The 23,468-nt window shown below is 42.3% G+C and overlaps 1 protein-coding gene across 1 annotated transcript in view; it reads left to right on the top strand.

The window, feature by feature from the left end:
* LOC123381193 (ankyrin repeat domain-containing protein 26-like) overlaps positions 1-23,468 on the top strand; it is a 118,043-nt gene that overhangs the window by 43,325 nt on the left and 51,250 nt on the right. Inside the window, exon 2 of the mRNA XM_045041649.1 lies at positions 22,456-22,973. The gene's annotated coding sequence lies outside the window, so the exon portion shown is untranslated. The remainder of the gene's footprint in view (positions 1-22,455; positions 22,974-23,468) is intronic.

Raw genomic sequence — 23,468 nt, 5'->3', positions numbered from 1 at the left:
AGGTTTTTCCCTGAGATCAGGAACACGACAGGTATGCCCACTCTCATCGCTGTTGTTTAGCATAGTGCTGGAAGTTCTAGCATCAGGAATCAGACAACAAAAGGAAATCAAAGGCATCAAAATTGGCAAAGATGAAGTCAAGCTTTCGGTTTTTGCAGATGACATGATATTATACATGGAAAATCCGATAGACTCCACCAAAAGTCTGCTAGAACTGATACAGGAATTCAGCAAAGTTGCAAGATACAAAATCAATGTACAGAAATCAGTTGCATTCTTATACACTAACAATGAAGCAACAGAAAGATAAATAAAGAAACTGATCCCATTCACAATTGCACGAAGAAGCATAAAATACCTAGGAATAAATCTAACCAAAGATGTAAAGGATCTGTATGCTGAAAACTATAGAAAGCTTATGAAGGTAATTGAAGAAGATTTAAAGAAATGGAAAGACATTCCCTGCTCATGGATTGGAAGAATAAATATAGTCAAAATGTCAATACTACCCAAAGCTATCTACACATTCAATGCAATCCCAATCAAAATCGCACCAGCATTCTTCTCGAAACTAGAACAAGCAATCCTAACATTCAGATGGAACCACAAAAGGCCCCGAATAGCCAAAGGAATTTTGAAGAAGAAGACCAAAGCAGGAGGCATCACAATCCCAGACTTTAGCCTCTACTACAAAGCTGTCATCATCAAGACAGCATGGTATTGGCACAAAAACAGACACATAGACCAATGGAATAGAATAGAAACTCCAGAACTAGACCCACAAACGTATGGCCAACTCATCTTTGACAAAGCAGAAAAGAACATCCAATGGAAAAAAGACAGCCTCTTTAACAAATGGTGCTGGGAGAACTGGACAGCAACATGCAGAAGGTTGAAACTAGACCACTTTCTCACACCATTCACAAAAATAAACTCAAAATGGATAAAGGACCTGAATGTGAGACAGGAAACCATCCAAACCTTAGAGGAGGAAGCAGGAAAAGACCTCTCTGACCTCAGCCGTAGCAATCTCTTACTCGACACATCCCCAAAGGCAAGGGAATTGAAAGCAAAAGTGAATTACTGGGACCTTATGAAGATAAAAAGCTTCTGCACAGCAAAGGAAACAACCAACAAAACGAAAAGGCAACCAACGGAATGGGAAAAGATATTCGCAAATGACATATCGGACAAAGGGCTAGTATCCAAAATCTATAAAGAGCTCACCAAACTCCACACCCGAAAAACAAATAACCCAGTGAAGAAATGGGCAGAAAACATGAATAGACACTTCTCTAAAGAAGACATCCGGATGGCCAACAGGCACATGAAAAGATGTTCAGCGTTGCTCCTTATCAGGGAAATACAAATCACAACCACACTCAGGTATCACCTCACGCCAGTCAGAGTGGCCAAAATGAACAAATCAGGAGACTCTAGATGCTGGAGAGGATGTGGAGAAATGGGAACCCTCTTGCACTGTTGGTGGGAATGCAAATTGGTGCAGCCGCTCTGGAAAGCAGTGTGGAGGTTCCTCAGAAAATTAAAAATAGACCTACCCTATGACCCAGCAATAGCACTACTAGGAATTTACCCAAGGGATACAAGAGTACTGATGCATAGGGGCACTTGTACCCCAATGTTCATAGCAGCACTCTCAACAATAGCCAAATTATGGAAAGAGCCTAAATGTCCATCAATTGATGAATGGATAAAGAAATTGTGGTTTATATACACAATGGAATACTACGTGGCAATGAGAAAAAATGAAATATGGCCTTTTATAGCAACGTGGATGGAACTGGAGAGTGTGATGCTAAGTGAAATAAGCCATACAGAGAAAGACAGATACCATATGTTTTCACTCTTATGTGGATCCTGAGAAACTTAACAGGAACCCATGGGGGAGGGGAAGGAAAAAGAAAAAGAGGTTAGAGTGGGAGAGAGCCAAAGCATAAGAGACTGTTAAAAACTGAGAAGAAACTGAGGGTTGATGGGGGGTGGGAGGGAGGAGAGGGTGGGTGATGGGTATTGAGGAGGGCACTTTTTGGGATGAGCTGGGTGTTCTATGGAAACCAATTTGTCAATAAATTTCATATATAAAAAAAATAAATAAAAGTTAGAATAAAAAAAAAGAATTTTATTTTAAAACCCCATAAAATAGGGGTGCGTGGGTGGCTCACTTGGTTAAGTGTCCAACTTTGGCCCAGGTCATGATGTCGCGGTTTGTGAGTTTGAGCCCTGCCTTGGGCTCTGTGCTGACAGCTGTGAGCCTGGAGCCTGCTTCGGATTCTGTGTCTTTCTCTCTCTCTCTGCCCCTCCCCTCCTCACACTCTGTCAATCTCTCTCTCAAAAAATGAACATTAGGAGTGCCTGGGTGGCTTAGTCAGTTAAGTGTCCGACTTCGGCTCAGGTCATGATCTCATGGTCTGTGAGTTCGAGCCCCGCGTCGGGCTCTTTGCTGACAGCTCAGAGCCTGGAGCCCATTTCAGATTCTGTGTCTCCCTCTCTCTCTGCCCCTCCCCAACTCGTGCTCTTTCTCTGTCTGTCAAAAATAAATAAAATGTAATAAAAATTTTCTTTCTAAATAAAAACACCATAAAATAAGTGAAAGCCCAAGCCCTCGTGTGGGAGAAGACATATTTCAACTATATCACTGACAGAGGACTAGTATTCAGAGCATTTTGAGAACTTCCACGATGTGAAAAAGGTAGAGAATCCTAAAAATGGGCAAAAGACTCCAAACAGGCACTTCACGAAAGGGCAAATCCAAATATGCATGGACATGGAAAGGTGCTCAATCTCATTAGTGATCAAGGAAATGTAAATGAAAATCACAACATAAAACTTCAGCGTGGCCAAACTAGTGACTTTTTGATTTCACTGTTTATTAGCTTGACTCTTAAATATCTAGACCTGTAATATGTGGAGCTCCACTTGTTGGAAATGTTAGCTGAGATTAAGTGATGCGGGCTTTTTGGTAAATCATTTTGTATTTACAGAAAAGTTGCAAGAATGGTACCCCCTAAAACTTTGGGGTTTTTTTCCTTGAAAAAATACCGTGTGGTTGCAACATGTAAGTTGCTACATGATTGAAAAGCTTTTATGGCCTCACAATACCAAGAGTAGGCAAAGATGTGAAACTATAAGAACTCACATGTAGAATAAATGCATGTCTAAATTGGTAGAACTGCATTGGCAGACGGTGACACTATAGGATGACGTTCATGATACACAACTCAGAGATTCCTAGTTGTACCCAGGATACACGTATAAGAATATTCACAGCAGTGTTGTTGATAATATTACCCCAAACTGGAAACACCCAAAGAGTCATCATTGGCAGAAAGAATAAATAAATTGTGGTATTTTTATAAAGTAGAATCTTATATAGCAATGGAATTGGATGAATTACAGCTTCATAGAAAATAGATGCAGGTTATCAACAAATTAAGAAAATAAGCAGGGCAAAACAGAGCATTCCACTTAAGAAATTAAAAAAACGGGCAACACTAATCATATTATTTATGGATGCATGCATATACGGTAAAAGTATAAAGGAGAACAGGAAATGATTAGCATAAAAGTCTAGTAGGAAGTGATTAGCATAACAGTTGGGATAAACAGTGCTGTCAGGGGGAGCAGGGTTTTGGGAGTAGGAAGGCCTGCTCCTTAGGCTGTTGCTGTGCTAGGAAATTTCTATTTTGTGACTATGTGATGGCTATGCTGCATATGGTTTTTTAACTACTTGTTAAACTATACATGCACTTTGACATGTGGGTAATATTTCACAATATATTGTGTGTGTGTGTGTGTGTGTGAGAGAGAGAGAGAGAGAGAGAGAGAGAGAGAGAGAGAGAGAGAGAGAGAGAGAACAGGAGAGGGAGAGAGGGAGAGGGAGAGGGAGAGGGAGGGAGATACTGATTGATTCTTGGTGTGATTTATGTGGTCCCAATAAACTTGCTGTTCAATGAAGCAGGCATTTGCCAACAAGAATATCATTTTTGCTATCTTAAAGAAATGGATTGAGGATGAGAAAATAACCATTCAGTTACAAGAAAAGTAGTCATCATTGTATGGTTCAAAGATAGGGAGGATTGACATGTTACCGCACTGGTGAGCTAAAGCAAATTGGTTTCATCCAGTGACATTTTTGCCAGTCTTGATCTGCACTGAGGTTTTGTAAGTTCACAGTGACTCCTGGAATAGCCATCTCTCTGTTTTCTCCTAGAAGTAAATGATATCAAGACAGAGTAGTTTTCTTTTGTCAAGCCTCCTTCATTTGGAGGAAGTGAGTGAATCACATCTATTCATTCAGAGTTTTGCTATGTCTTTGAAGTTATGAATTTTCAAGTATACTAGCAAAAAACAATAACAGTATAACTGAATTGTGTTTGTAGAGGTTAAAAGATGTATTTCTTTTTTAATTTAATTTATTTATTTAAAAAAATTTAATGTTTATTTTTGAGAGAGAGAGAGAGAGAGAGAGAGAGAGAGAGAGAGAGAGAGAGAGGGAGCGCATGCACGTGTGAGCAGGGGAGAGAGAGAGAGAGAGAATCCAAAGCAAGTTCCAGGCTCTGAGCTGTCAGCACAGAGCCTGACGCAGGGCTTGAACTCAAAAACCATGAGATCTTGACCTGAGCCCAAGTTGGACACTTTAATCAACGGAGCCACTCAGGCTCCCTGCTTTGTTTTTATTTTAGAGAGAGAGAGAGAGAGAGAGAGAGAGAGAGAGAGAGAGAGAGAGAGAGAGAGAAGGGGAGCAGAGAGAGAGAGAGAAAGAGAGAGAAAGAGGGAAAAGGAGAGAATCTTAAGCAGGCTCCCTGCTCAGTGTGGAACCCAATGAGGGGTTTGATCCCAAGACCCTGGGATAATGACCTTAGCTGAAATCTAGAGTCGGACACTTAACAGACTGAGCCACTCAGGTGTCCCTAAAAGGTATATATTCTTTTTTTAAAAAGTTTATTTATTTATTTTTGAGAGCGAGAGAGAGCGAGAGAGAGAGAGAGAGAGAGAGTAGGGCAGGGGCAGAGAAAGAGGGAGAGAGGGAGAATCCCAAGCAGGCTTTGTGCCATCAGCACAGAGCCTGACACGGGGCTTGAACCCATGAACCATGAGATCATGACCTGAGCAGCATGAAGTCAAGAGTCTGACGCTTAACTGACTGAGCCACCCAGGTGTCCCAAAAACATATATATTCTTAGTTTGGGGCCTACCTACTGCTGCAGGAACACTACATTCTTGATTTTATCCTTCATAGTTACAAAGACAAGCCATAATTTTGTAGCTATATATAAAAAAATTTCTAACTTTAAATAGTACTAAGAGTTAGTTGTGAAACTTTCAGCTTCTGTGAAAACAAAAATGAAACTAGAATTACCTCTGTACACATACAACCCTCTGTCTCTGTACACAGACAACCCTCACTGAAATTGCTTCCTATAACTGGAATAAGTGGGGCTCCACATTCTCAGAAAGAAAAAAAGGTCTGCATGTTCTGTATGAAAACAATTACATTGAGCATTCAAGTAACAGGAAGTTAAGGGAACTAAAAGATCCTTTCAAGGGAGAATGAGTTGTTAAGAGAATTAATGCAGGGAATTGGTATATGCATTTAGGTCATGACATCACTCATTTGGAACAAGCTGTTTTAAAATAATCATCCGGAAGAAAAGCACATGAAATCATAGTAATATGGTTTAAATTACAGTGTGGGAGTAAAATTAGGCAAGAACAAAATTTGTTTATTATTTTATTTAAAGACTCATTTTGAAAAATCCTCCCAGGATGATTGATTGTGGTATGAAATTGACTTTTTAGGAAACAAAGGATTTCACCAAACATGTTTGTAGGGCTGCTCCTGTTTGGTATGGGGAATACCAGTGAGCTCAGATCTCATTCTGCTGAAAGATTTCTGCCCCTTTTCTGCAGTCTTCAGGCCCTGCTATGCTGGGTTGTATCCCCAGTCCTCCTTTGCACTTCTGCAACTAGATAAGAGAATCAAATCAAGGTTACTGGAAGGAAAGGACCACAAAGTAGGGTTTCTGTTTTTTGTGTACTATGGCATACAGAACTCTGGATTAAGAGCTGGAAGATCCTGGGTCCCAGACACTTAATAGTTGAGAGCAAGGCATTCAAAATTTATCAGTCTGGGATTGTTTTGGTTAGGGATATAATTACTTACCTTGCCTACGTTACCGGGTTGTTAAAAAGATCAAATAACATGTTGTGAAAAATACAAGTGAATTATAGAATCATTGTTACTGCACTCTAGAACAATTCTGCACTGCTTGCTTCACCCCTCTGTCCCAGTAGGCTTTGCCCCTGCCCCAGCTCTGACCTTGCTGTTGAACTTCCAGATCCTATCATGGGGTCAGGGATAGGATGGCAGGTGGAGTGGCACAGACAAGGGGGGATGAGGAAACTGAACAGAGCAGGAGCGACAGCTCAGTTACTCAAGGTTATTAGCTACGCTCTTTTTATTTGTTTTATTTATTTATTTATTTATTTATTTATTTATTTATTTATTTTAAATTTTTTAATGTTTATTTTTGAGAGGCAGAGTGTGAGCAGGGTGGGGCAGAGAGAGAGAGAGAGAGAGAGAGAGAGAGAGAGAGAGAGAGAGAGACAAAATCTGAAGCAGGCTTCATGCTCTGAGCTGTCAGCACAGAGTCTGATGTGGGGCTCAAACTGGTGAACCTCGAGATCATGACCTGACCTGAAGTGGGGCGTTCAACCGACCGAGCCACCTAGGTGATGCCCTGGGGTTATCAGCTACACTGTTTGTGAGAGTCATAGGCAGGAAGAACACTCCTGAAAACTATAACACAATATCAGAAAGGTTTCTGAACCATTGCTTTTCCTAGTTCTTTCAATCTGATCCCTAAAATTAAGATTTAGCATTGGTATGGAGGAGGGCTCTTACTCTGAGGCAATCACCTTCTCCAACAGAAAGAGCTCCCTCCGCGTTATTGAATCATGAAATAAGTTGAGTATGGTGGAATTTGATTTACTACGTATTGCTTGGGAGAGGTGGGACTGTACAGCTTTCAAAATGGTGACACTTTACAAAATGTAGTACGTCTGGGGTGTCTGGGTGGCTCTGTCAGTTAAGCCTCTGACTCCTGATTTTAGCTCAGGTCATGATTTCACGGTTTGTGAGTTTAAGCCCTGCATTGGGCTCTGTGCTGGTGGCAGGAAGCCTGCTTGGGATTTTCTCTCCCTCCCTCTCTGCCCCTCCCCCCGCTCATGCATGTGCTTTTTCTCTCAGAAAACAAACAAGCAAACAAACGAAAACCCAAAAAACAAAATATCTACATCTTTTAATGGGGTATGGGGAATAATGTGTAATGACAGTGTTTTCTAGACTTTTCGGGGGCAGATCATAAGATTTGCTTTAATACTACAAATAAGTGGGTTATATGCCTGAACATATAATCATAGGGGTCACTTTAGAAGGGAATTTTCTCATTCTTTATGAGTGCTCACAGTCTAAGGAAGGAATACTCTAAGGTTAAAGAATGTGAATATGTGCGTAGGCATCAGCAAAGTTGAAACCAAGACCAACCAGAATAACTTGCCTTCCATCAAAATGAGATTTCTCAACGATGGTGCTATTGACATTTTGAGCTGGGTAGTTCTTTGTTGTAGGAAGCTGTCTTGTAATGGTAGGATATTTTGCAAGATACTTGGCCTCTACTTACTAGATGTTGATAGCACTCTCCAGACATTGCCAAATGACCCGTGGAGGGGGGGCAAAATCACCCCAGGTGAAAATCACTACACTGAAACCATTGATTTAATTTACTGCACAAAAATATTATTTTTGCTTTTGGAAATTTGCTCTTATGAAGGAACACAATTTTCAACTTATCAACAAATTTTAGTTCTCACTAATTTTACTAATAATTTTTATGGCTTTACAATTGACAAACACTTATTTAAGAAAAATTTTTAATGTTTATATATTTTAGAGAGACAGAGCATGAATGAGGGAGGGGCAGGGAGAGAGGGAAACACAGAATCAAAAACAGGCTCCAGGCTCTGAGCTCTCAGCACAGAGCCTGACACGGGGCTTGAACTGACAAGCTGTGAAATATGACCTGAGCTGAGGGTAACATGTTACTGGGGATTCAGAGCAGTGAAGGACAATTTCCTTGCAGCTGATGAACAATTTGAACTTAAGTATTAAAATGTTCAACATCACTCCATCACTCATCATCAGGGAAATACAAACCAAAACCACGATGCGATACTACCTCATACCTGTCAGAATTACTAACATTAACAACTCAGGGAACAACAGATGTGCAGAGAGGGAAGATCTCTTTTGCACTGCTGGTGGGAATGCAAACTGGTGCAGCCACACTGGAAAACGGTATGAAGGTCCCTCAAAAAATCAAAAATAGAACTACCCGGCAATTGCACTACTAGGTATTTATCCAAGGGATACAGTTATGCTGTTTCGAAGGGTCACATGCACCCCAACGTTTATAGCAACACTATCAACAATAGCCAAAGTATGGAAAGAGCCCAAATGTCCATCGATGGATGAATGGGTAAAGAAGATGTGTTACACACACACACACACACACACACGCACACACACACACACACACACTGGAGTATTACGCAACAATCAAAAAGAATGAAATATTACCGTTTGTAACTATGTGGATGGAGCTAGAGGGTATTATGCTAAGAGAAATTAGAAAGACAAATACCATACGACTTCACTCATATGAGGACTTTAAGATGCAAAACAGATGAACATAAGGGAAGGGAAGCAAAAATAATACAAAAACAGGAAGGGGGACAAGACATAAGAGACTCTTAAATATGGAGAACAAACCGAGGGTTACTAGAGGGGTTGAGGGAGGGGGGATGGTAAAGCGCACTGAAGAATCTACTCCTGAAATCATTGTTGCAGTATATGCCAACTAACTTGGATGTAAATTAAAAAAATAAATAAACTCTTTAAAGAGAAAAAAATGTTTATTTTTGAGAGAGAGAGAGCGAGAGAAAAGAGAGAACGAGTGGGGGGTGGGCAGAGAGCAAGGGAGACACAGAATCCAGGCTCTGAGCTGTCAGCACAGAGCCCGACAGAGGGCTCAAACTCACCAGCCGTGAGATCATGACCTGAGCCGAAGTCTGTCACCCAACCAAGTGAGCCACCCAGGAACCCCTAGATACCCCTTTTCTTAAAGTCCTTCAGCCACTGCATTTCCGGAATGCACCCCATTCTTTCTGGCTACTTTTTTCCCTGGCACTAATAATCCATCACACAGATTAATCAGTCTTTTCCCTCAAGTTTCCCCTCCTATTCCTGAACTCTCTAATACCTTCATCTTTATCTCTCCTCTAAATTAACTTCCTTTCATTTACAGGGCAGAGCCATTAGCTCTCCACCTGCTCCTTGGGTCGGGGTCCACCTCTGCACATTGAAAGATGCATTCATCACTTTGCTACACAAAAGGCCATGTCCTCAGATGCTCACCCTGTGCAGCACTGAAGAAGTGGTAGGCTTTACAATATCTGCCTTTCCTTAGTCCCCACCCCACCTCCTTTTCCCTCCTCCCAAGCTCTATAAGTGGAAGAGTTCAACATAACATTTATTTTCCAATTGATAAGAACTGTCTAGCCAGCCCCCTACACATCTTAAAAAGACGCAGTAGTCAGTTTTCGATTTTTAAAAACGTTTTCTATTGAAGAATCAAGTACATACTGAAAAGTACACAGTTCCTAAGTGTACCTTCTATTAATTTTTATAAACTGAACATATGCGTGTAACCAGCGTCTTGAACAAGACGCAGAACATTACAAGCATTCCAGAAGCCTCTTTGTTCCCTCTACCTGTCTTTTCTAATGACAAAGAGTCTGAGCATGCCAGCATATGCTCTCTAACCAAGAGCACTGCCGTGAGTAACTGAGTTTTATTACTGTGTTGGCCTACAATCAGAAATTCACCACATGAGGCACAATTACTTATGTTATTTGTACCCAAGTCATTGAACAGGTAGTGATTGTTTTAACACTGTGGTTTAGGGCCTCAAGAAGGGGGAGAAATCTGCTTTCTGTTCCTGGGATTTCTCAGAGGTGTTGTCTCTTAGTCACCCATGAAGCCCCCATTTTCTTTGGGTTCTACACGTGTTACTTTCTCTGATGAGTGATTACTGCTCTCCCAGCAGACGTCACACTACTGCACGTGGAATTATTGCTCCCAGAATCACCAATGGCATCACTTCATACTGTACTGTATAGGAGACCCTGAAAGGGTAGAATTCTCTACCCCCAGTGAATCTCAGCCCTGGCAGCACATTAGAATTATTTGAAGAATTACAAAAACAAAACCCCAAAACCCCACAAAACCCAAACAAACAAAAAATAACCCCACCAACCAGCCAAAACCACAACCCCCTGCCCCCCCCCCCCCCACACACAGACACAACTCATATCCACCGATTACATGAGAACCTGTTGAGGGGTAGGGTCCAGCACTGATACTTGTAAAGTTCTAGGTGTTTCTGAAGGACCGAAGAGCATTGCAACTTCTCAGCCTCTCCTTGCAGCTCCCCTCCATTGTAATTTTAGGCATATCAGTAACTCTAATTACATTCTCAAGATGATTGAAAATTTACTCCAGACTTGATTCCCTAACTACCTTTCAAACATAGGGTAGGGCAATTTTCTTTTTTTTCCAGCCAAGGGACTATCCTTAAGTTATCAGAAACTGGCAGAACATCTCCATTATATCCCAGTTTCCTTCCACTGAGCACAGGGCAGGAATGGCCAGATCCCCTGGGATCGCTGTGAGGAAGGTCTGACCACCAGAATGCCCTGCCAGGGAAGAGGACACTACTCCAGCGTGGAAGCGAGACTTTTTCTGGTTGCTTTCAGTTCAGAACACAAGGTCTCCTTTAACAGAGCCACGCAAACAAGTGGCTTCTATGTCTCTGAAAGCAGTTTTACTGTCAACTGTCCTCGGTCACTCACCAGCTACCTTTTGATGGCCTGTGAGCTGCACTGGTGATGTGAGGGGGACAATGAGTTGAGAAGACAATCTGGTAGAGAGTATCCCAGAGGTTTAGCTCAGAAGACGTCTAGAGAGAGAGAGAAGTAGGTGTTGGCCCGGCTGTGGAGGACTTTTCTTTTTTTCTTTTCTTTCCTTTTTTCTTTCCTTTTTTCTTTTCTTTTCTTTTCTTTTCTTTTCTTTTCTTTTCTTTTCTTTTCTTTTCTTTTCTTTTCTTTCCTTTCCTTTCCTTTCCTTTCCTTTCCTTTCCTTTCCTTTCCTTTCCTTTTCTAAAACTTTTATTTACTTTTGAGAAAGAGAGAGAACATGAGCGATGGGAAGGGAAGAGAGAGAGGGAGACACAGAATCCGAGGCAGGCTCCAGGCTCTGAGCTGTCAGCACAGGGCCTGACGCGGGGCTCGAACCCATGGAACGCAAGATCATGACCTGAGCTGAAGTCAGACCTTTAGCCGACTGAGCCACCCAGGCGCCCTCATAGAGGCCTTTTTTATAGAAAAAAATCAAGCCTTGCTTCCTTTCATGTCATCATGTGCCTGCTTTCTCTGGCGTTTTGTCTATCCCTAGGATGTATTGTGTCCAGACGGTCTTCCTAGGAACTGTATCCTGCCTCCACCACCTGAAAGATGTAGTACCTAAAGGGTGGGCAGTGACTTGAGAAGGCATCCCACAGGTGACCTGTCACTGGGCGTGGGGGTCATACACAGATATGAAATTAGCCCCAAATATCTCTGACTCCTCTTACACCCTTCTCCACAAGTTTCAAGTAATTGGAAATCCCACCTTTTCTTTCTGCCCCCTTCTCTTCATACTAACCTAAAAAAATTTTTTTTTTAATGTATCCCTCCTTTCAGGGGTGCCTGGGTGGCTCAGTCAGTTAAGCATCTGACTCTTGGTTTCGACTCAGGTCGCAATCTCACGGTTCGGTTGGTGAGTTCCAGCCCGGAGTCTTGCTCTGTGCTGACAGTGCAGAGCCTGCTTGGGATCCTCTCTCTCTCTCTCTCTCTCTCTCTCTCTCTCTCTCTCTCTCTGCCCCTCCCCTGCTCACGCTCTCTCTCAAAATAAATAAATAAACTTAAAAAAATTTTAAATGTATCTCTCCTTTCAGTTGTTTTTCATGTTCCTTCTAACCTAGTCTTTTCTGTGTTAAAGGCTAAAAGAATGGATGTTATACTGGATAATTTGCTCCAGACTTCCAAGAGGTGTCTTTGCTAGAAAACAAAGTGTACTCCCTGATAAACTGGAAGCCCCAGCTTTGAAACTGGGCCCCAGGAAAAGAGTCCTTAACTTGTCCTTTTATAGTAAAACCCCTGGGGAGTCACCAGCTCTGATGGCATTCCTGACTGATGAGACTGGCTGAATTAATAATAGGAAGAATAGCCATCATTATTGAGGATCTGCTATTTACCAGCCACTGTATATTCATTATGCTGTATGATTAGCCCTTTAAAAAATGTTTATTTAGGGGCACATGGGTGGCTTAGTATGTTGAGCATCTGACTTCAGCTCAGGTCATGATCTCACAGTTTGTGAGTTCAAGCCCCACATGGGGTTCTGTGCTGATAGCTCGGAGCCTGGAGCCTGCTTCGGATTCTGTCTCCCCCTCTCTCTCTGCCCCTCCCCCACTCATGCTCTGTCTCTCTCTCTCTCTCTCTCTCAAAAATAAATACATATTAAAAAATGTTTATGTATTTATTTAGAGAGAGAGAGAGACAGAGACAGAGACAGAGAGACAGAGAGAGACAGAGAGCAGAAGGGAGGGGCAGACAGAGAGGGAGAAAGAGAATCCCAAGCAGGTTCTACACATCAGTGCAGAGCCTGACATGGGGCTTGAACTCATGAACCATGAGATAGATCATGACCTGAGTTAAAATCAGGAGTCATATGCTTAACCAACTGAGCCACCCAGACACTCCTATATGATTAACCCCTAAGGTAGGTGTATCTCATGTCACTTTACAAATGAAGAAATCAGGGCTTAAAAACGTGAACGGCTTGCCTCTGGTCACACAGACGGTCAGTGACTGAATGAAGCTTTGAAACCAGGTCTGTCTGACCAGACCCTGCAGCCTTTCATAGACAACATTGATCTTCCACATTTCCCCTGTAAGGCAAAGCTACTAAACCTTCTCAGGTTCCTGGTGCTCTTATGCCAAACCTGAATTCAGGTTTCCACCAATTACAGCCCAGTTCAGGCCTGTTCTCTTCCTTCAAAGTCCCACATGAAGAGAGCTGTGTACTTTTCTCCACCTAAAGCTCTTTTTTTTTTTTTTTTTTAAGAGATTGCTACCAAAGCAGCAACAGTTCATGTTCTATGCAAAATGTCATGAGCTCATCTTTGGTTCTTCCTGGAAAATATACTTAGTGTACGAGAGCCTTCCGAGAGCAATGCCTTAACCAAGATTGGTGCTGATAGTTGGGATATTAGACACCTTGCAGAGAGAGCTATATATGGGGTATTTGTAGAGGTTTCTTGAATGGGTCAGTTAGGACTCTCTGGTTGGACAAATAAGGGAAATGTAAACTCAACCTGGCTTAAAGGAAAAGAAGGTATACTAGCCAAATATTGGCAACATTAGAGAGAGAGACAGAGAGAGAGAGAGAGTGGTGAAAATACGTAGTTGTATGAAATTTAGAATACACCACTTTATTTTTTTTTATATGAAATTTATTGTCAAATTGGTTCCCAGTGCTCATCCCAACAGGTGCCCTCCTCGATGCCCATCATCCACTTTCCCCTCCCTCCCACTCCCCATCAACCCTCAGTTTATTCTCAGCTTTTAAGAATCTCTTATGGTTTGCCTCCCTCCCTCTTTTTTTTCCCTTCCCCTCCCCCATGGTCTTCTGTTAAGTTTCTCAGGATCCACATAAGAGTGAAAACATATGGTATCTGTCTTTCTCTAGAATACAGCACTTTAAATGAAAAGCTACATCTCCCAACAAAGTTAAATCTCTAAAACAACCCTGAATGAAAATGTCGAGTTGATGCAAGCACCTGTGTAATTTGCTAAACGTATAAAGTTTAAAAATCTATAAAACGGGTTTAAGGATTCATGGCTAGGAAGTAAAAATATAATGTCATGCATGGGTGTGATAAATACTGAATTTATCTCTGGGGTTGGAGTTAGAATCAGGTAGGAGTACACGGGTTGTCTCAAATCTGCAATATTTAATGCTTTACATGGAAAACACCCAAATTATGCTTAACATATTTGATAAAACTGGATGTTCATCATATCGTTCTCTACTCTGTTCTGCGTATTTAAAATAATTCATAATTATCTTTGAAAAGGGAATCTGCTGACTCATATAAGAGAAAGGTCTGTGAGCATCTGGCTATGGGTTTGGCTCGATCTTGAGGATCAAGTGGTGGTGTTAGGAGCTCTCTGTCCTCATATTGGGGCTCTCCCTTCTTTTCTCTGGGTTCTGTTCAGGTTCTTATTCATGCTAGAAGCGGCTTCAGGTCCATGCCCTAAACTTTCAGCATCTCTTATAAAATGGACTTCTCTCTCCTGACAGTTTCAGTAAGAGTCCTAGAATTTCATTCCACTGAGTCATGTGCCACCCGTGAATTAAATCATTTTGATTAGGGGAGTGAGCTGGGTAGCCAGGACTCAGTTATGGGCCAACTGCTAGAACTGGTGAGAGAGGAGATCAACCTCTCTCAAATGACATTGAAGGAGGAGTTTCCCAAGGAAATTCGGAGAATGTCTAAACAAGCAGAAGGGGAAGTAGGTTTGGGGTAAAAAGAAACATATGCCACGATAAACCCTTCCACAAAGAATGAGTATCTTAGTCCGATGCTGGCTGTGCTCACCTGTCTCTAAGTGAAAGTGACTTACAGGAAACTATATCTCAGTCTTACTGAGCAGTACATTTATATATGCAAACTCATAAATAAAATGTCAGAAAATATACTTGAACAGTATAGAAAGGAATAATTTGCCAAAATCAATTAAGATTTATCCTAGCATAGAATAATATAAGAAAATTCTTTAATATAATACATTGCATTAATAAGTTATGAGAAATAACAAACAATAGGTGAAACGGTAGATATTCTCATTAAAACTAGGAACAAGAAAATGGCGCTCATCATGATTTAATTTTTTTTAATGAAATAATAGTGCATTAAGGAAGAAGGTAGATACAAAAAGTACCATAAATAGAAAGCAGGAGAAATGTTCTATGCGCGAAAGACCAAAACTAACAAAAGTGGACAGATTCAGTCCAGTTTATCAACAAAGAGAACCTGATCTAAAGGACAAGGGCACAAGCTTGCTTTGGAATGGGGACAGTGGGAGTATTAGATAGGGAGCCAGGTCGTTCTGGGAATTATCTCAGAACTAGAGAAAAAGGAAGAACAAGACCCAGGCCCCAGGAAATGAGGCTGGTGGGAATGAAGCCGGAAACAGGTTCCCACCAGCTGGCTTGATACCCATAGAACACTGACACTGTAGCACCTAGAATAGGGAAGCCCCAAGTCCTCCAGGTAGAAGAGAGTCACATAGGGGCCCAGACTGGCCATGTTGTATATCTGTCAACACTTCTTTTTTTCAGGAACTATAGACACACTTAGCATAAGCACACTTAGGTGAGAGCAGCAGGGCAAGAGATTTTGAGTTGGTGCTGGGCTGGCTCATCATTGGTGGGCAAGGGCAGGCAACCTGTGCCTAAATGGAGACTCCTTCTACAGACAATATAACTGGGCTGAGAATACTATGGGACAAGCCCTGACAGTGCTCTCCATGTGTATCAAGGAGTATGAATGGTATATCATAAAATAAATCATTATGTTGTAAATACACTAATGAAAGACATCCGTGGAAGTTTGAGCTCTTGACGTGGTAGATTATCCTTTGTTACTCAACAGATCTAGCCCTCTGAGTAGACTAGAGGGCCAGAAATTCCAAAACTCAGAAGGCATTTGGTCAAAGGGTCTGTTTTCAGGTAAGAGGTAATAAGTATACTCTGCCTCTCCTCTCCCACTGAATGAAGCTATAAAACCTGGAGGGGAAAAAAAAATGTGTGGAGTAGCTATTTAAGGAATCTGAAAAGTAAATAGCATATGGCTTGGGAAAGAAGATTAGAGTTTGAAATATCATTAAACCAGCATTTTTTACCATTCTTTTTCTTTCTAATATCTCCTGGCCTTAGCTCAATGTACTGGAATTGGACAATGAGGCACAGAAAGAGATTTTTGGGGGCCTTCCTCTGGTAGACCAGAGCAGTGGAAAACACAACTTCTAAGCTCAGAGAGAGTGTGGAAATCTATCTCCCTTTTCCTCTTTTCAGGGAGGAAAAAAAAGAGGGGGAAACATGACATACACTGGATACATTAAAAGGATAATAACCCTACTCACGTAAATTCAACAGCTTAGGTGAAACTGACTCATTTAAGTCTTCAAAAAACACAAACTACCTGAACTGGCTCAAGATGAAATAGATAACCTGAGGGGCACCGGGGTGGCTCCGTTGGTTAAACATCCAACTCTTGATGTCAGCTCAGGTCTTGATCTCAGGGTTGTGAGTTCAAGCCCTGAGTTCAAGTCCACTGGCTGTGGAGCCTACTAAAAAAAAAAATAATCTGAATATATAACTATTTATATATACAAAAACATGTAACTATAATCTAATCATTTAAAATAATTAATTCTCAGTTAAAATTGTTTTGAAAATCTCCAATCTCAAAGAGTTTTACTGGTAAATTCTACCAAATAAGTAAAGACAAAGTAACACTAATACTACCCAATTTCTAAATAAATTAAATCAATAATAATAACCTTCCTCCAAGTAAAACACCAGGCCTAGATGGTTTCACTGGTGAATTCTAACAAATATTTAAGGAAGAGTTAAGTTTTTAAAAAAATTGTTTTAATGCTTATTCATTTTTGAGAGAAAGAGTGAGACAGAGTGTAAGTGGGGGAGGGGCAGAGAGAGAGGGAGACACAGAATCTGAAGCAGGCTCCAGGCTCTGAACTGTCAGCACAGAGCCCAGTGCAGGGCTTGAACCCATGAACTGTGAGATCATGACCTGAGCTGAAGTTGGACGCTTAACCAAAGGAGCCACCCAGGCACCCCAGGAAGACTTAAGTTTAAATTGAATTTAGGTCAATTCTCCACAATCTCTTCCAGGTAACAGAACAGAAAACAGACCATACTCTAACTCATTTTATGAAGCCAGCAAATTCAAATTTGACAAAGACAGTACAAAGAAAACTACTCCAGGCTTATTCCATACCAGGCTTATCTCAGTTTTATTTTTTTTTTATTTTTTTTTCACCGTTTATTTATTTTTGGGACAGAGAGAGACAGAGCATGAACGGGGGAGGGGCAGAGAGAGAGGGAGACACAGAATCGGAAACAGGCTCCAGGCTCTGAGCCATCAGCCCAGAGCCCGACGCGGGGCTCGAACTCCCAGACCGCGAGATCGTGACCTGGCTGAAGTCGGACGCTTAACCGACTACGCCACCCAGGCGCCCCTTATCTCAGTTTTAGATTCTCGTGGATTAACAACTCACAACCAACTTTATAATAAAAAAAAAATACTTACCTCTAACACTATATTTTCTTTTGAGGTCCTTTGTTAGCTTATCTCTTCCTGGTTTTTGCTAATTTTTGTTGGCTATTGACAACACTCTAAATATTAGCTATCCACTTAGTACGTCTTCAAGAAAATCTACAGCCTACCCTGAATTGTTGTTCTATCCACTCCACCCCATGTTCAAATATCAGAATGCTCACTTGGAATTTTGCACTGAAATTGAAATATGAAATATCATCATCAATATGAAATATCTAACACATTTTAGTCGGTAGTGAAAATGAGCCTAATGCAAATATTTGAATAGCACAGAACTTGTATCCATGAGTTTCAGAACCACAGCTCTGAAAGAGTTCGGAGAAAGTTTGTGTCCAAGGCCCATCTTTGTATAAAATTCAACATGGCTGAAATCTAATTCATTTTCCTCCCCCTTCCCTGTCAGGACTTTTCCTTCTTATCAGTGGCACCTAGGCTTAAAATATTAGAAAAATGTTTGATATTTTTCACTCCCTTTTCTTCTCCTTGTCCTTCACCAATTGCCGCATGCAATTATTCCTTATATCTTTTGGATACATCCTTCCATTTCTAGGCCCCCTGCCACCACCATATTCTGGCCCTTTCCTGAGTAATTCCTATGGAAAGCCAAATTTATCCATCTAAAGGACTGTATTTTACATATCATCCTAATGCCTTTGTTTATACTGAATTCATTCTGCCTGAAGTGTTGTTACCTTTCTTGTACTGGTCTAAACTGTACCTTTTGTTGAGTCCTGCTTTCCTTGTGACTCCATATCTGGTTGTCCTAAGCTTCAACCACTCTTGTCTGAATTTCTGGAGCATGTATTGTCTGTGTCACTTATTTAGCACACAAAATACTACTTTGTTGTTATCTGTGCACGAATGCTTGCTTCCTCTCTAGCAGTGCCTGTAATGGTTATGCGTTAAGAGGTATTGGAGATTCTTTTCCCCTCTAATATTCAAGATAGAGATTCAAGAGACATCTCAACTTATATGTATATAAAAAAACAAACAAACAAGTAGTATACATTGTTCCAGTTTCCTGAGGTTGACTTGGGGTTTTTATATTAATATTTTTTTGGAGCAACTACTCTTTGTCTCTATGCTAGACATTATACTAGATGTTGGAGACAGACGAAAACAGGACAGCAGTCAGTTCTGCTTTCAAGAAGCACATATTCTGACAGGGGAACAAATAAACACAATGACAATACTGTGGAGTATATATCACAATAGATGTATAGGGAATATCAGAATACATAAGAACACGTAATACTGATGTGGGAGGCCATGGCAGTCATCCCAGAGAAAGGGATCCCCAAAACTGGAACACAGAGGATGAGTAGAAGTTGCTCAGGCAAAAGTGTGTGTGAGTACATGCAGGGGTGGGGTGGGGGGTGGGGAACAGAAGACTACTCCAGGCAAAAGGACCTCATGGGCAAGGTCCTGGAGACAAGCAAAACATGGATCGTTGAACATGTGAAAGGAGTTTAATTTGGCTGGAACACAGAGTGCAAGGCATGGGAAAGCAAGAGATGAGGTTGGAGGGGTCATCAGGGCTTATGCTAAGATAGGAAACACTTGGCAGGGCAGTGAGCAGCATGTGGGAGGCAGGATGACTAAATGAGATGCATTTTAGAGAGGCCACTTTCCTGCAGTGTAGAGAATAGTCTGAGTGGGGAGGGGAGTGGAGGCAGGAAGGCCAGTTGGGTTGCTGCTATGGTAGGTAATCCAGCATGAAATTGACGATGAGCTAGCCATAGCAGTGGTGGTAGGGATGAAAAAAAAAACTGGATAACTTTCAGGGATGCTGAAGGTAGAACTGTGAGGACTAAATGTGGGCGTGGGGAGAGAGAGAGAGTTAAATAGGTGTTCATGCCATTCTATAAGAAGAAAATCAGGAGAAAAATCTGGTAGGGAGGAGAAGATAATGTGTTCAGTGTCAGCCATGTTTAGCTTGGGATCCTCCACCTGGGAATACCCATGTGGAGATGTCATGGCAGCCGTGTATGTTGGCCTAAACCTCAGGAGAGAAATCCTGGTCGGAGATGTAACTTTGGGACTCCAAAGTAAATTACTCCAAGTATATGTGATAAGGAAGCCATGTAAGTCCAAGAAGACAATGTGTGTGTAGAATTAAGTATAGAATAAGAAGTGTGTGTGAAGTAAGAAGATAAAGCCAGACTGAAATCCTAAACCCCAAAGAACAAAAATGTTTAAAAGATGAGCAAGACGATCTCACATACACACACAAAAACAAACGGAAAAGTGGTCTAGAGGTAGGAGGATTATCTAAGAAACTATGGTGTTGCCTAAGTAGGTCCACAATGTTACAGACAATATCAATAAATCTGGGCCTATTATTTATGAGAGGTTTTTTTTTTTAATCTTGGTGTGAATACTATAGTGCAGCAATTCTCAAACGTTTAGCTGTACAAATTATTGTATACTCTTATAAATTACTGAGGACTCAAAAGAGCTGATTATGGCAGCTGATTATGTCGCTTATGGCTACATCTACTGATATTAATAGAAATTAAAATAGAAAACTTTAAATGTATTAATTCATTAATAATAAACCTATTGTTATTAGTTAATATGTTCATAAAAGTAACTATTTTAAAACAAAAAGCTTAGTGAGGAGAGTGGCATTAGTTTACATTTTGGCAAATCTGACGTCAGGCTTTCTGAAAAACAGCTGGATTCTCATTTCTGGTTCTGCCTTCAACCTGTTTTGCTGTCACGCATTAGGAGTAGCCTCTGGAAAATTCCACGGTATTATCATGAAAGAACAAGAGTGAAAAAAGTAGATAACATCTTGAATAATGATGAAAATAGTTTGTTTTGCAGACTTCCTCAGAGGGAACTGTAGAGATCTGGAGACTACACTTGTAGAATTAATGCCCCAGAGTGGGAGAACTTGACCATGCTGTGAGCCTCACAAACAAGCTCTTGATACTACACTCAAAAGTATGCTGGATAGAGGCAGCTAATAACCTTCAAGGGTTATTTTAGGAGAGGTTGAGGTGGCCTGGTTGATACTACCTTCCAAAGTTAGGAATGGACTTTAGAACATTCAACTGATTCATTCAACATGTATTTATTTAGCACATATTCTATGCCCGGAACTGTTTTAGAGGCAGAAGATATCCCAATAAACAAAACAGACAAAAGCCTTTCCTTCATGAAGCCTCCCTTCTGCTGGAGAAGCTTACACAATGAACAAAATAGTAAAATATATAGTATATAGGAGCATGGTAAGTACTGTGCAGAAGAATAACGCAAAGAGGTATAGGGATTGTTGGGAGGATTTGCCAATTTCAGTAGAAAGGACAGAGAAGGACTCATCTGAGCAAAGGGAGCATTTGAGCAAAGACCTGAAGGACGCGAGAGAGCCATTTGGTTATCTGGAGGAAGAGCTTTTCTAGGTATTTGAAAAATTAGTTTTTAAAATTTATTCTCACTTTAATTAATATGTATTCTTTAATCCGGCATCGATTGTATCTGGCAGTAGCTGCAAGCATAGAAAATAAGATCTGAGAACTAATGTTCATTCAGGGTCTGTCATGGACCAGGTATTCTGCTAGGTATTATAGGTATTCTATATGAAGCTTGGTACCTTCATTAATGTTTACAGTTTAGTGAAGAAGACAAAGTATGCACGTACAATTCCTGCAGTTGCGGTGTAGCAGTTCTTACGAGGAACAGTAGTCGCTTTGAAGTTGCACCAGCAGAGGCTTCTATGCACCTGATCTACCTGAAGTTTACATCTCTTACAGTGAACTGACGTGTGAAGGGTACTATTCTTTGATGTAGCAGAAAGTAAGCCAGGAAGTTAGTAACACCTAATCGCACCTTTTACAGAGCACTTGAGTTTACAAAGCGTGTTCGCTAATTAATCCATTTAATCTTCATAACCATTTTCAGAAGTGGGTATTCTTCTTAGAAGTATTATTGCCTTTGTGCCATGGAAAACAGGCTTGGAAGGCTAGATAAAGCGGTTATACGGTATATTGTGGGGTCTTTGAGCGCAATGGAAGCTCTGTGGTACAACTTAATGTTCATTTAAAGTAGCACTGGGATGGACCTGTGGGCAGAAAGGGCTGTACTTTTGCTGTATGAGCCTGGTGGTTCTATCCTTAGTGCTCAGGGAGGAGGAAACGCGCAGGGAGTATTCGATCATAAACATTTTTCTCTGAATTTCTACTCATAAAACCACTTTCACAAGATTTCTCTGGTGATTATCATTCAGTTCCATATTTAAAAAAAAATTTTTAGGGGCGCCTGGGTGGCGCAGTCGGTTAAGCGTCCGACTTCAGCCAGGTCACGATCTCGCGGTCTGTGAGTTCGAGCCCCGTGTCGGGCTCTGGGCTGATGGCTCAGAGCCTGGAGCCTCTTTCCGATTCTGTGTCTTCCTCTCTCTCTGCCCCTCCCCCGCTCATGCTCTGTCTCTCTGTGTCCCAAAAATAAATAAACGTTGAAAAAAAAATTTAAAAAAAAATTTTTTTTACACCATTTATTTATTTTCAAGAGACAGAGTGTGAGCAGGGGAGGGGCAGAAAGAGAGAGGGAGACAGAATCTGAAGCAGGCTCCAGGTTCCCAGCTGTCAGCTCAGAGCCCCGCGGGGCTCAAACCCACCCACCTTGAGATCATAACCTGAGCTGAAGTCTGACGCTTAACCCACTGAGCCACCCAGGCGCCTCTCACTCCGTTCTATATTAACAATTGGTAAGACAGACAGGCAGCCATGAAACCCTTTAAGAATGTAGCAACCAGCACATATGTGAACCTTATCAAAACTATGCTGGCTAGAGGTCAGCCTTGTGGGCTAAAGTTGAACATATTTTTGCTTCTATCCCTCAACAGGTGGAGTTGGGGACTTAAGATAATCTGCCTTCAAACACAAAGCTTTTCCTACTGCAATGCAGCTGTTGTGAGCAGCTGCTGAAATAAAAGAGCGTTGTGCTCTGCAACTCGGCCCTTTCCCAAGTACACCACTGAAGGACGGTCAGGTTAGGACCGGGGAGTAGTAATAGCCTGCAAAGCAGGGCGAAATCACCCACGGCTCTTCCACTCTGCGCTTGGGCAGAGGAGGAATTAAACTCCCCGGAAAGACGCCTGGGACTCTGAGTTTGCGCAGGCGCAGAGCTTCCTCAAGGCGGAACTGGGGCGACCCGGGCTCCTGCAACCTAAACACCCGGGGAGAAAGGAAGGTGGCAGACGTGCAGCGGTGCGCATGCGCGGGCACTTCTCTCAGGTGAAGGGCTGAGAGCCGACCCGGGCGGCCAGCTGGGCTGAGAGCGGAGTAGGGTCAGGATGGACGAAGACGTGCTGACCACCCTGAAGATCCTCATCATCGGCGAGAGTGGCGTAGGCAAGTCCAGGTGAGGCGAGCCTGCGGGCCGTGACGAGGGCAGCGGGTCTCTTGCTGCCTCCGTGGCCTCTGTCTGCTGGGCCTCGACGGGAACGGTAAAGGCGGTGGGCCAGGCTGGGGGCGGGCTCTGCGGGTTCTCCCGGCCTCTGGGCCTCGCGGTCCTGAGGCCTCTGTCCTCCCAGCGCCCGCCCGGTTCTCGGCCTGTGCCAGGCCCGACTTGTCTGGGGCGCTTCTCCTCCCGTCGCGCCAAATAAACAATTCCGAGGGCCGCCGCTCAACCAACAGGTTTGCTGCCAAGGAGCCTAGGGCGTGGCGGGTGGGTTTGGCCCGAATGAGGCCGAGCGCGAAGCCGGGTCTCAGCCCCCGGAGTTCGTGTGGCGGGGTCGGCGGCGTGCGGCGGCGGTGGCGGCGGTGGCGGCGGCGGCATGCGACGGAAGCATGCGGCGGTGGCGGAGGAGGCGTGCTGCGGCGGCGTGCTGCGGCGCCGGCGGCGTGCGACGGAAGC

This window comes from Felis catus, chromosome D3 (assembly GCF_018350175.1).
Source record: "Felis catus isolate Fca126 chromosome D3, F.catus_Fca126_mat1.0, whole genome shotgun sequence".
Taxonomy (NCBI): Eukaryota; Metazoa; Chordata; class Mammalia; order Carnivora; family Felidae; genus Felis; species Felis catus.
This window is presented reverse-complemented; position numbering and strand designations above follow the sequence as displayed.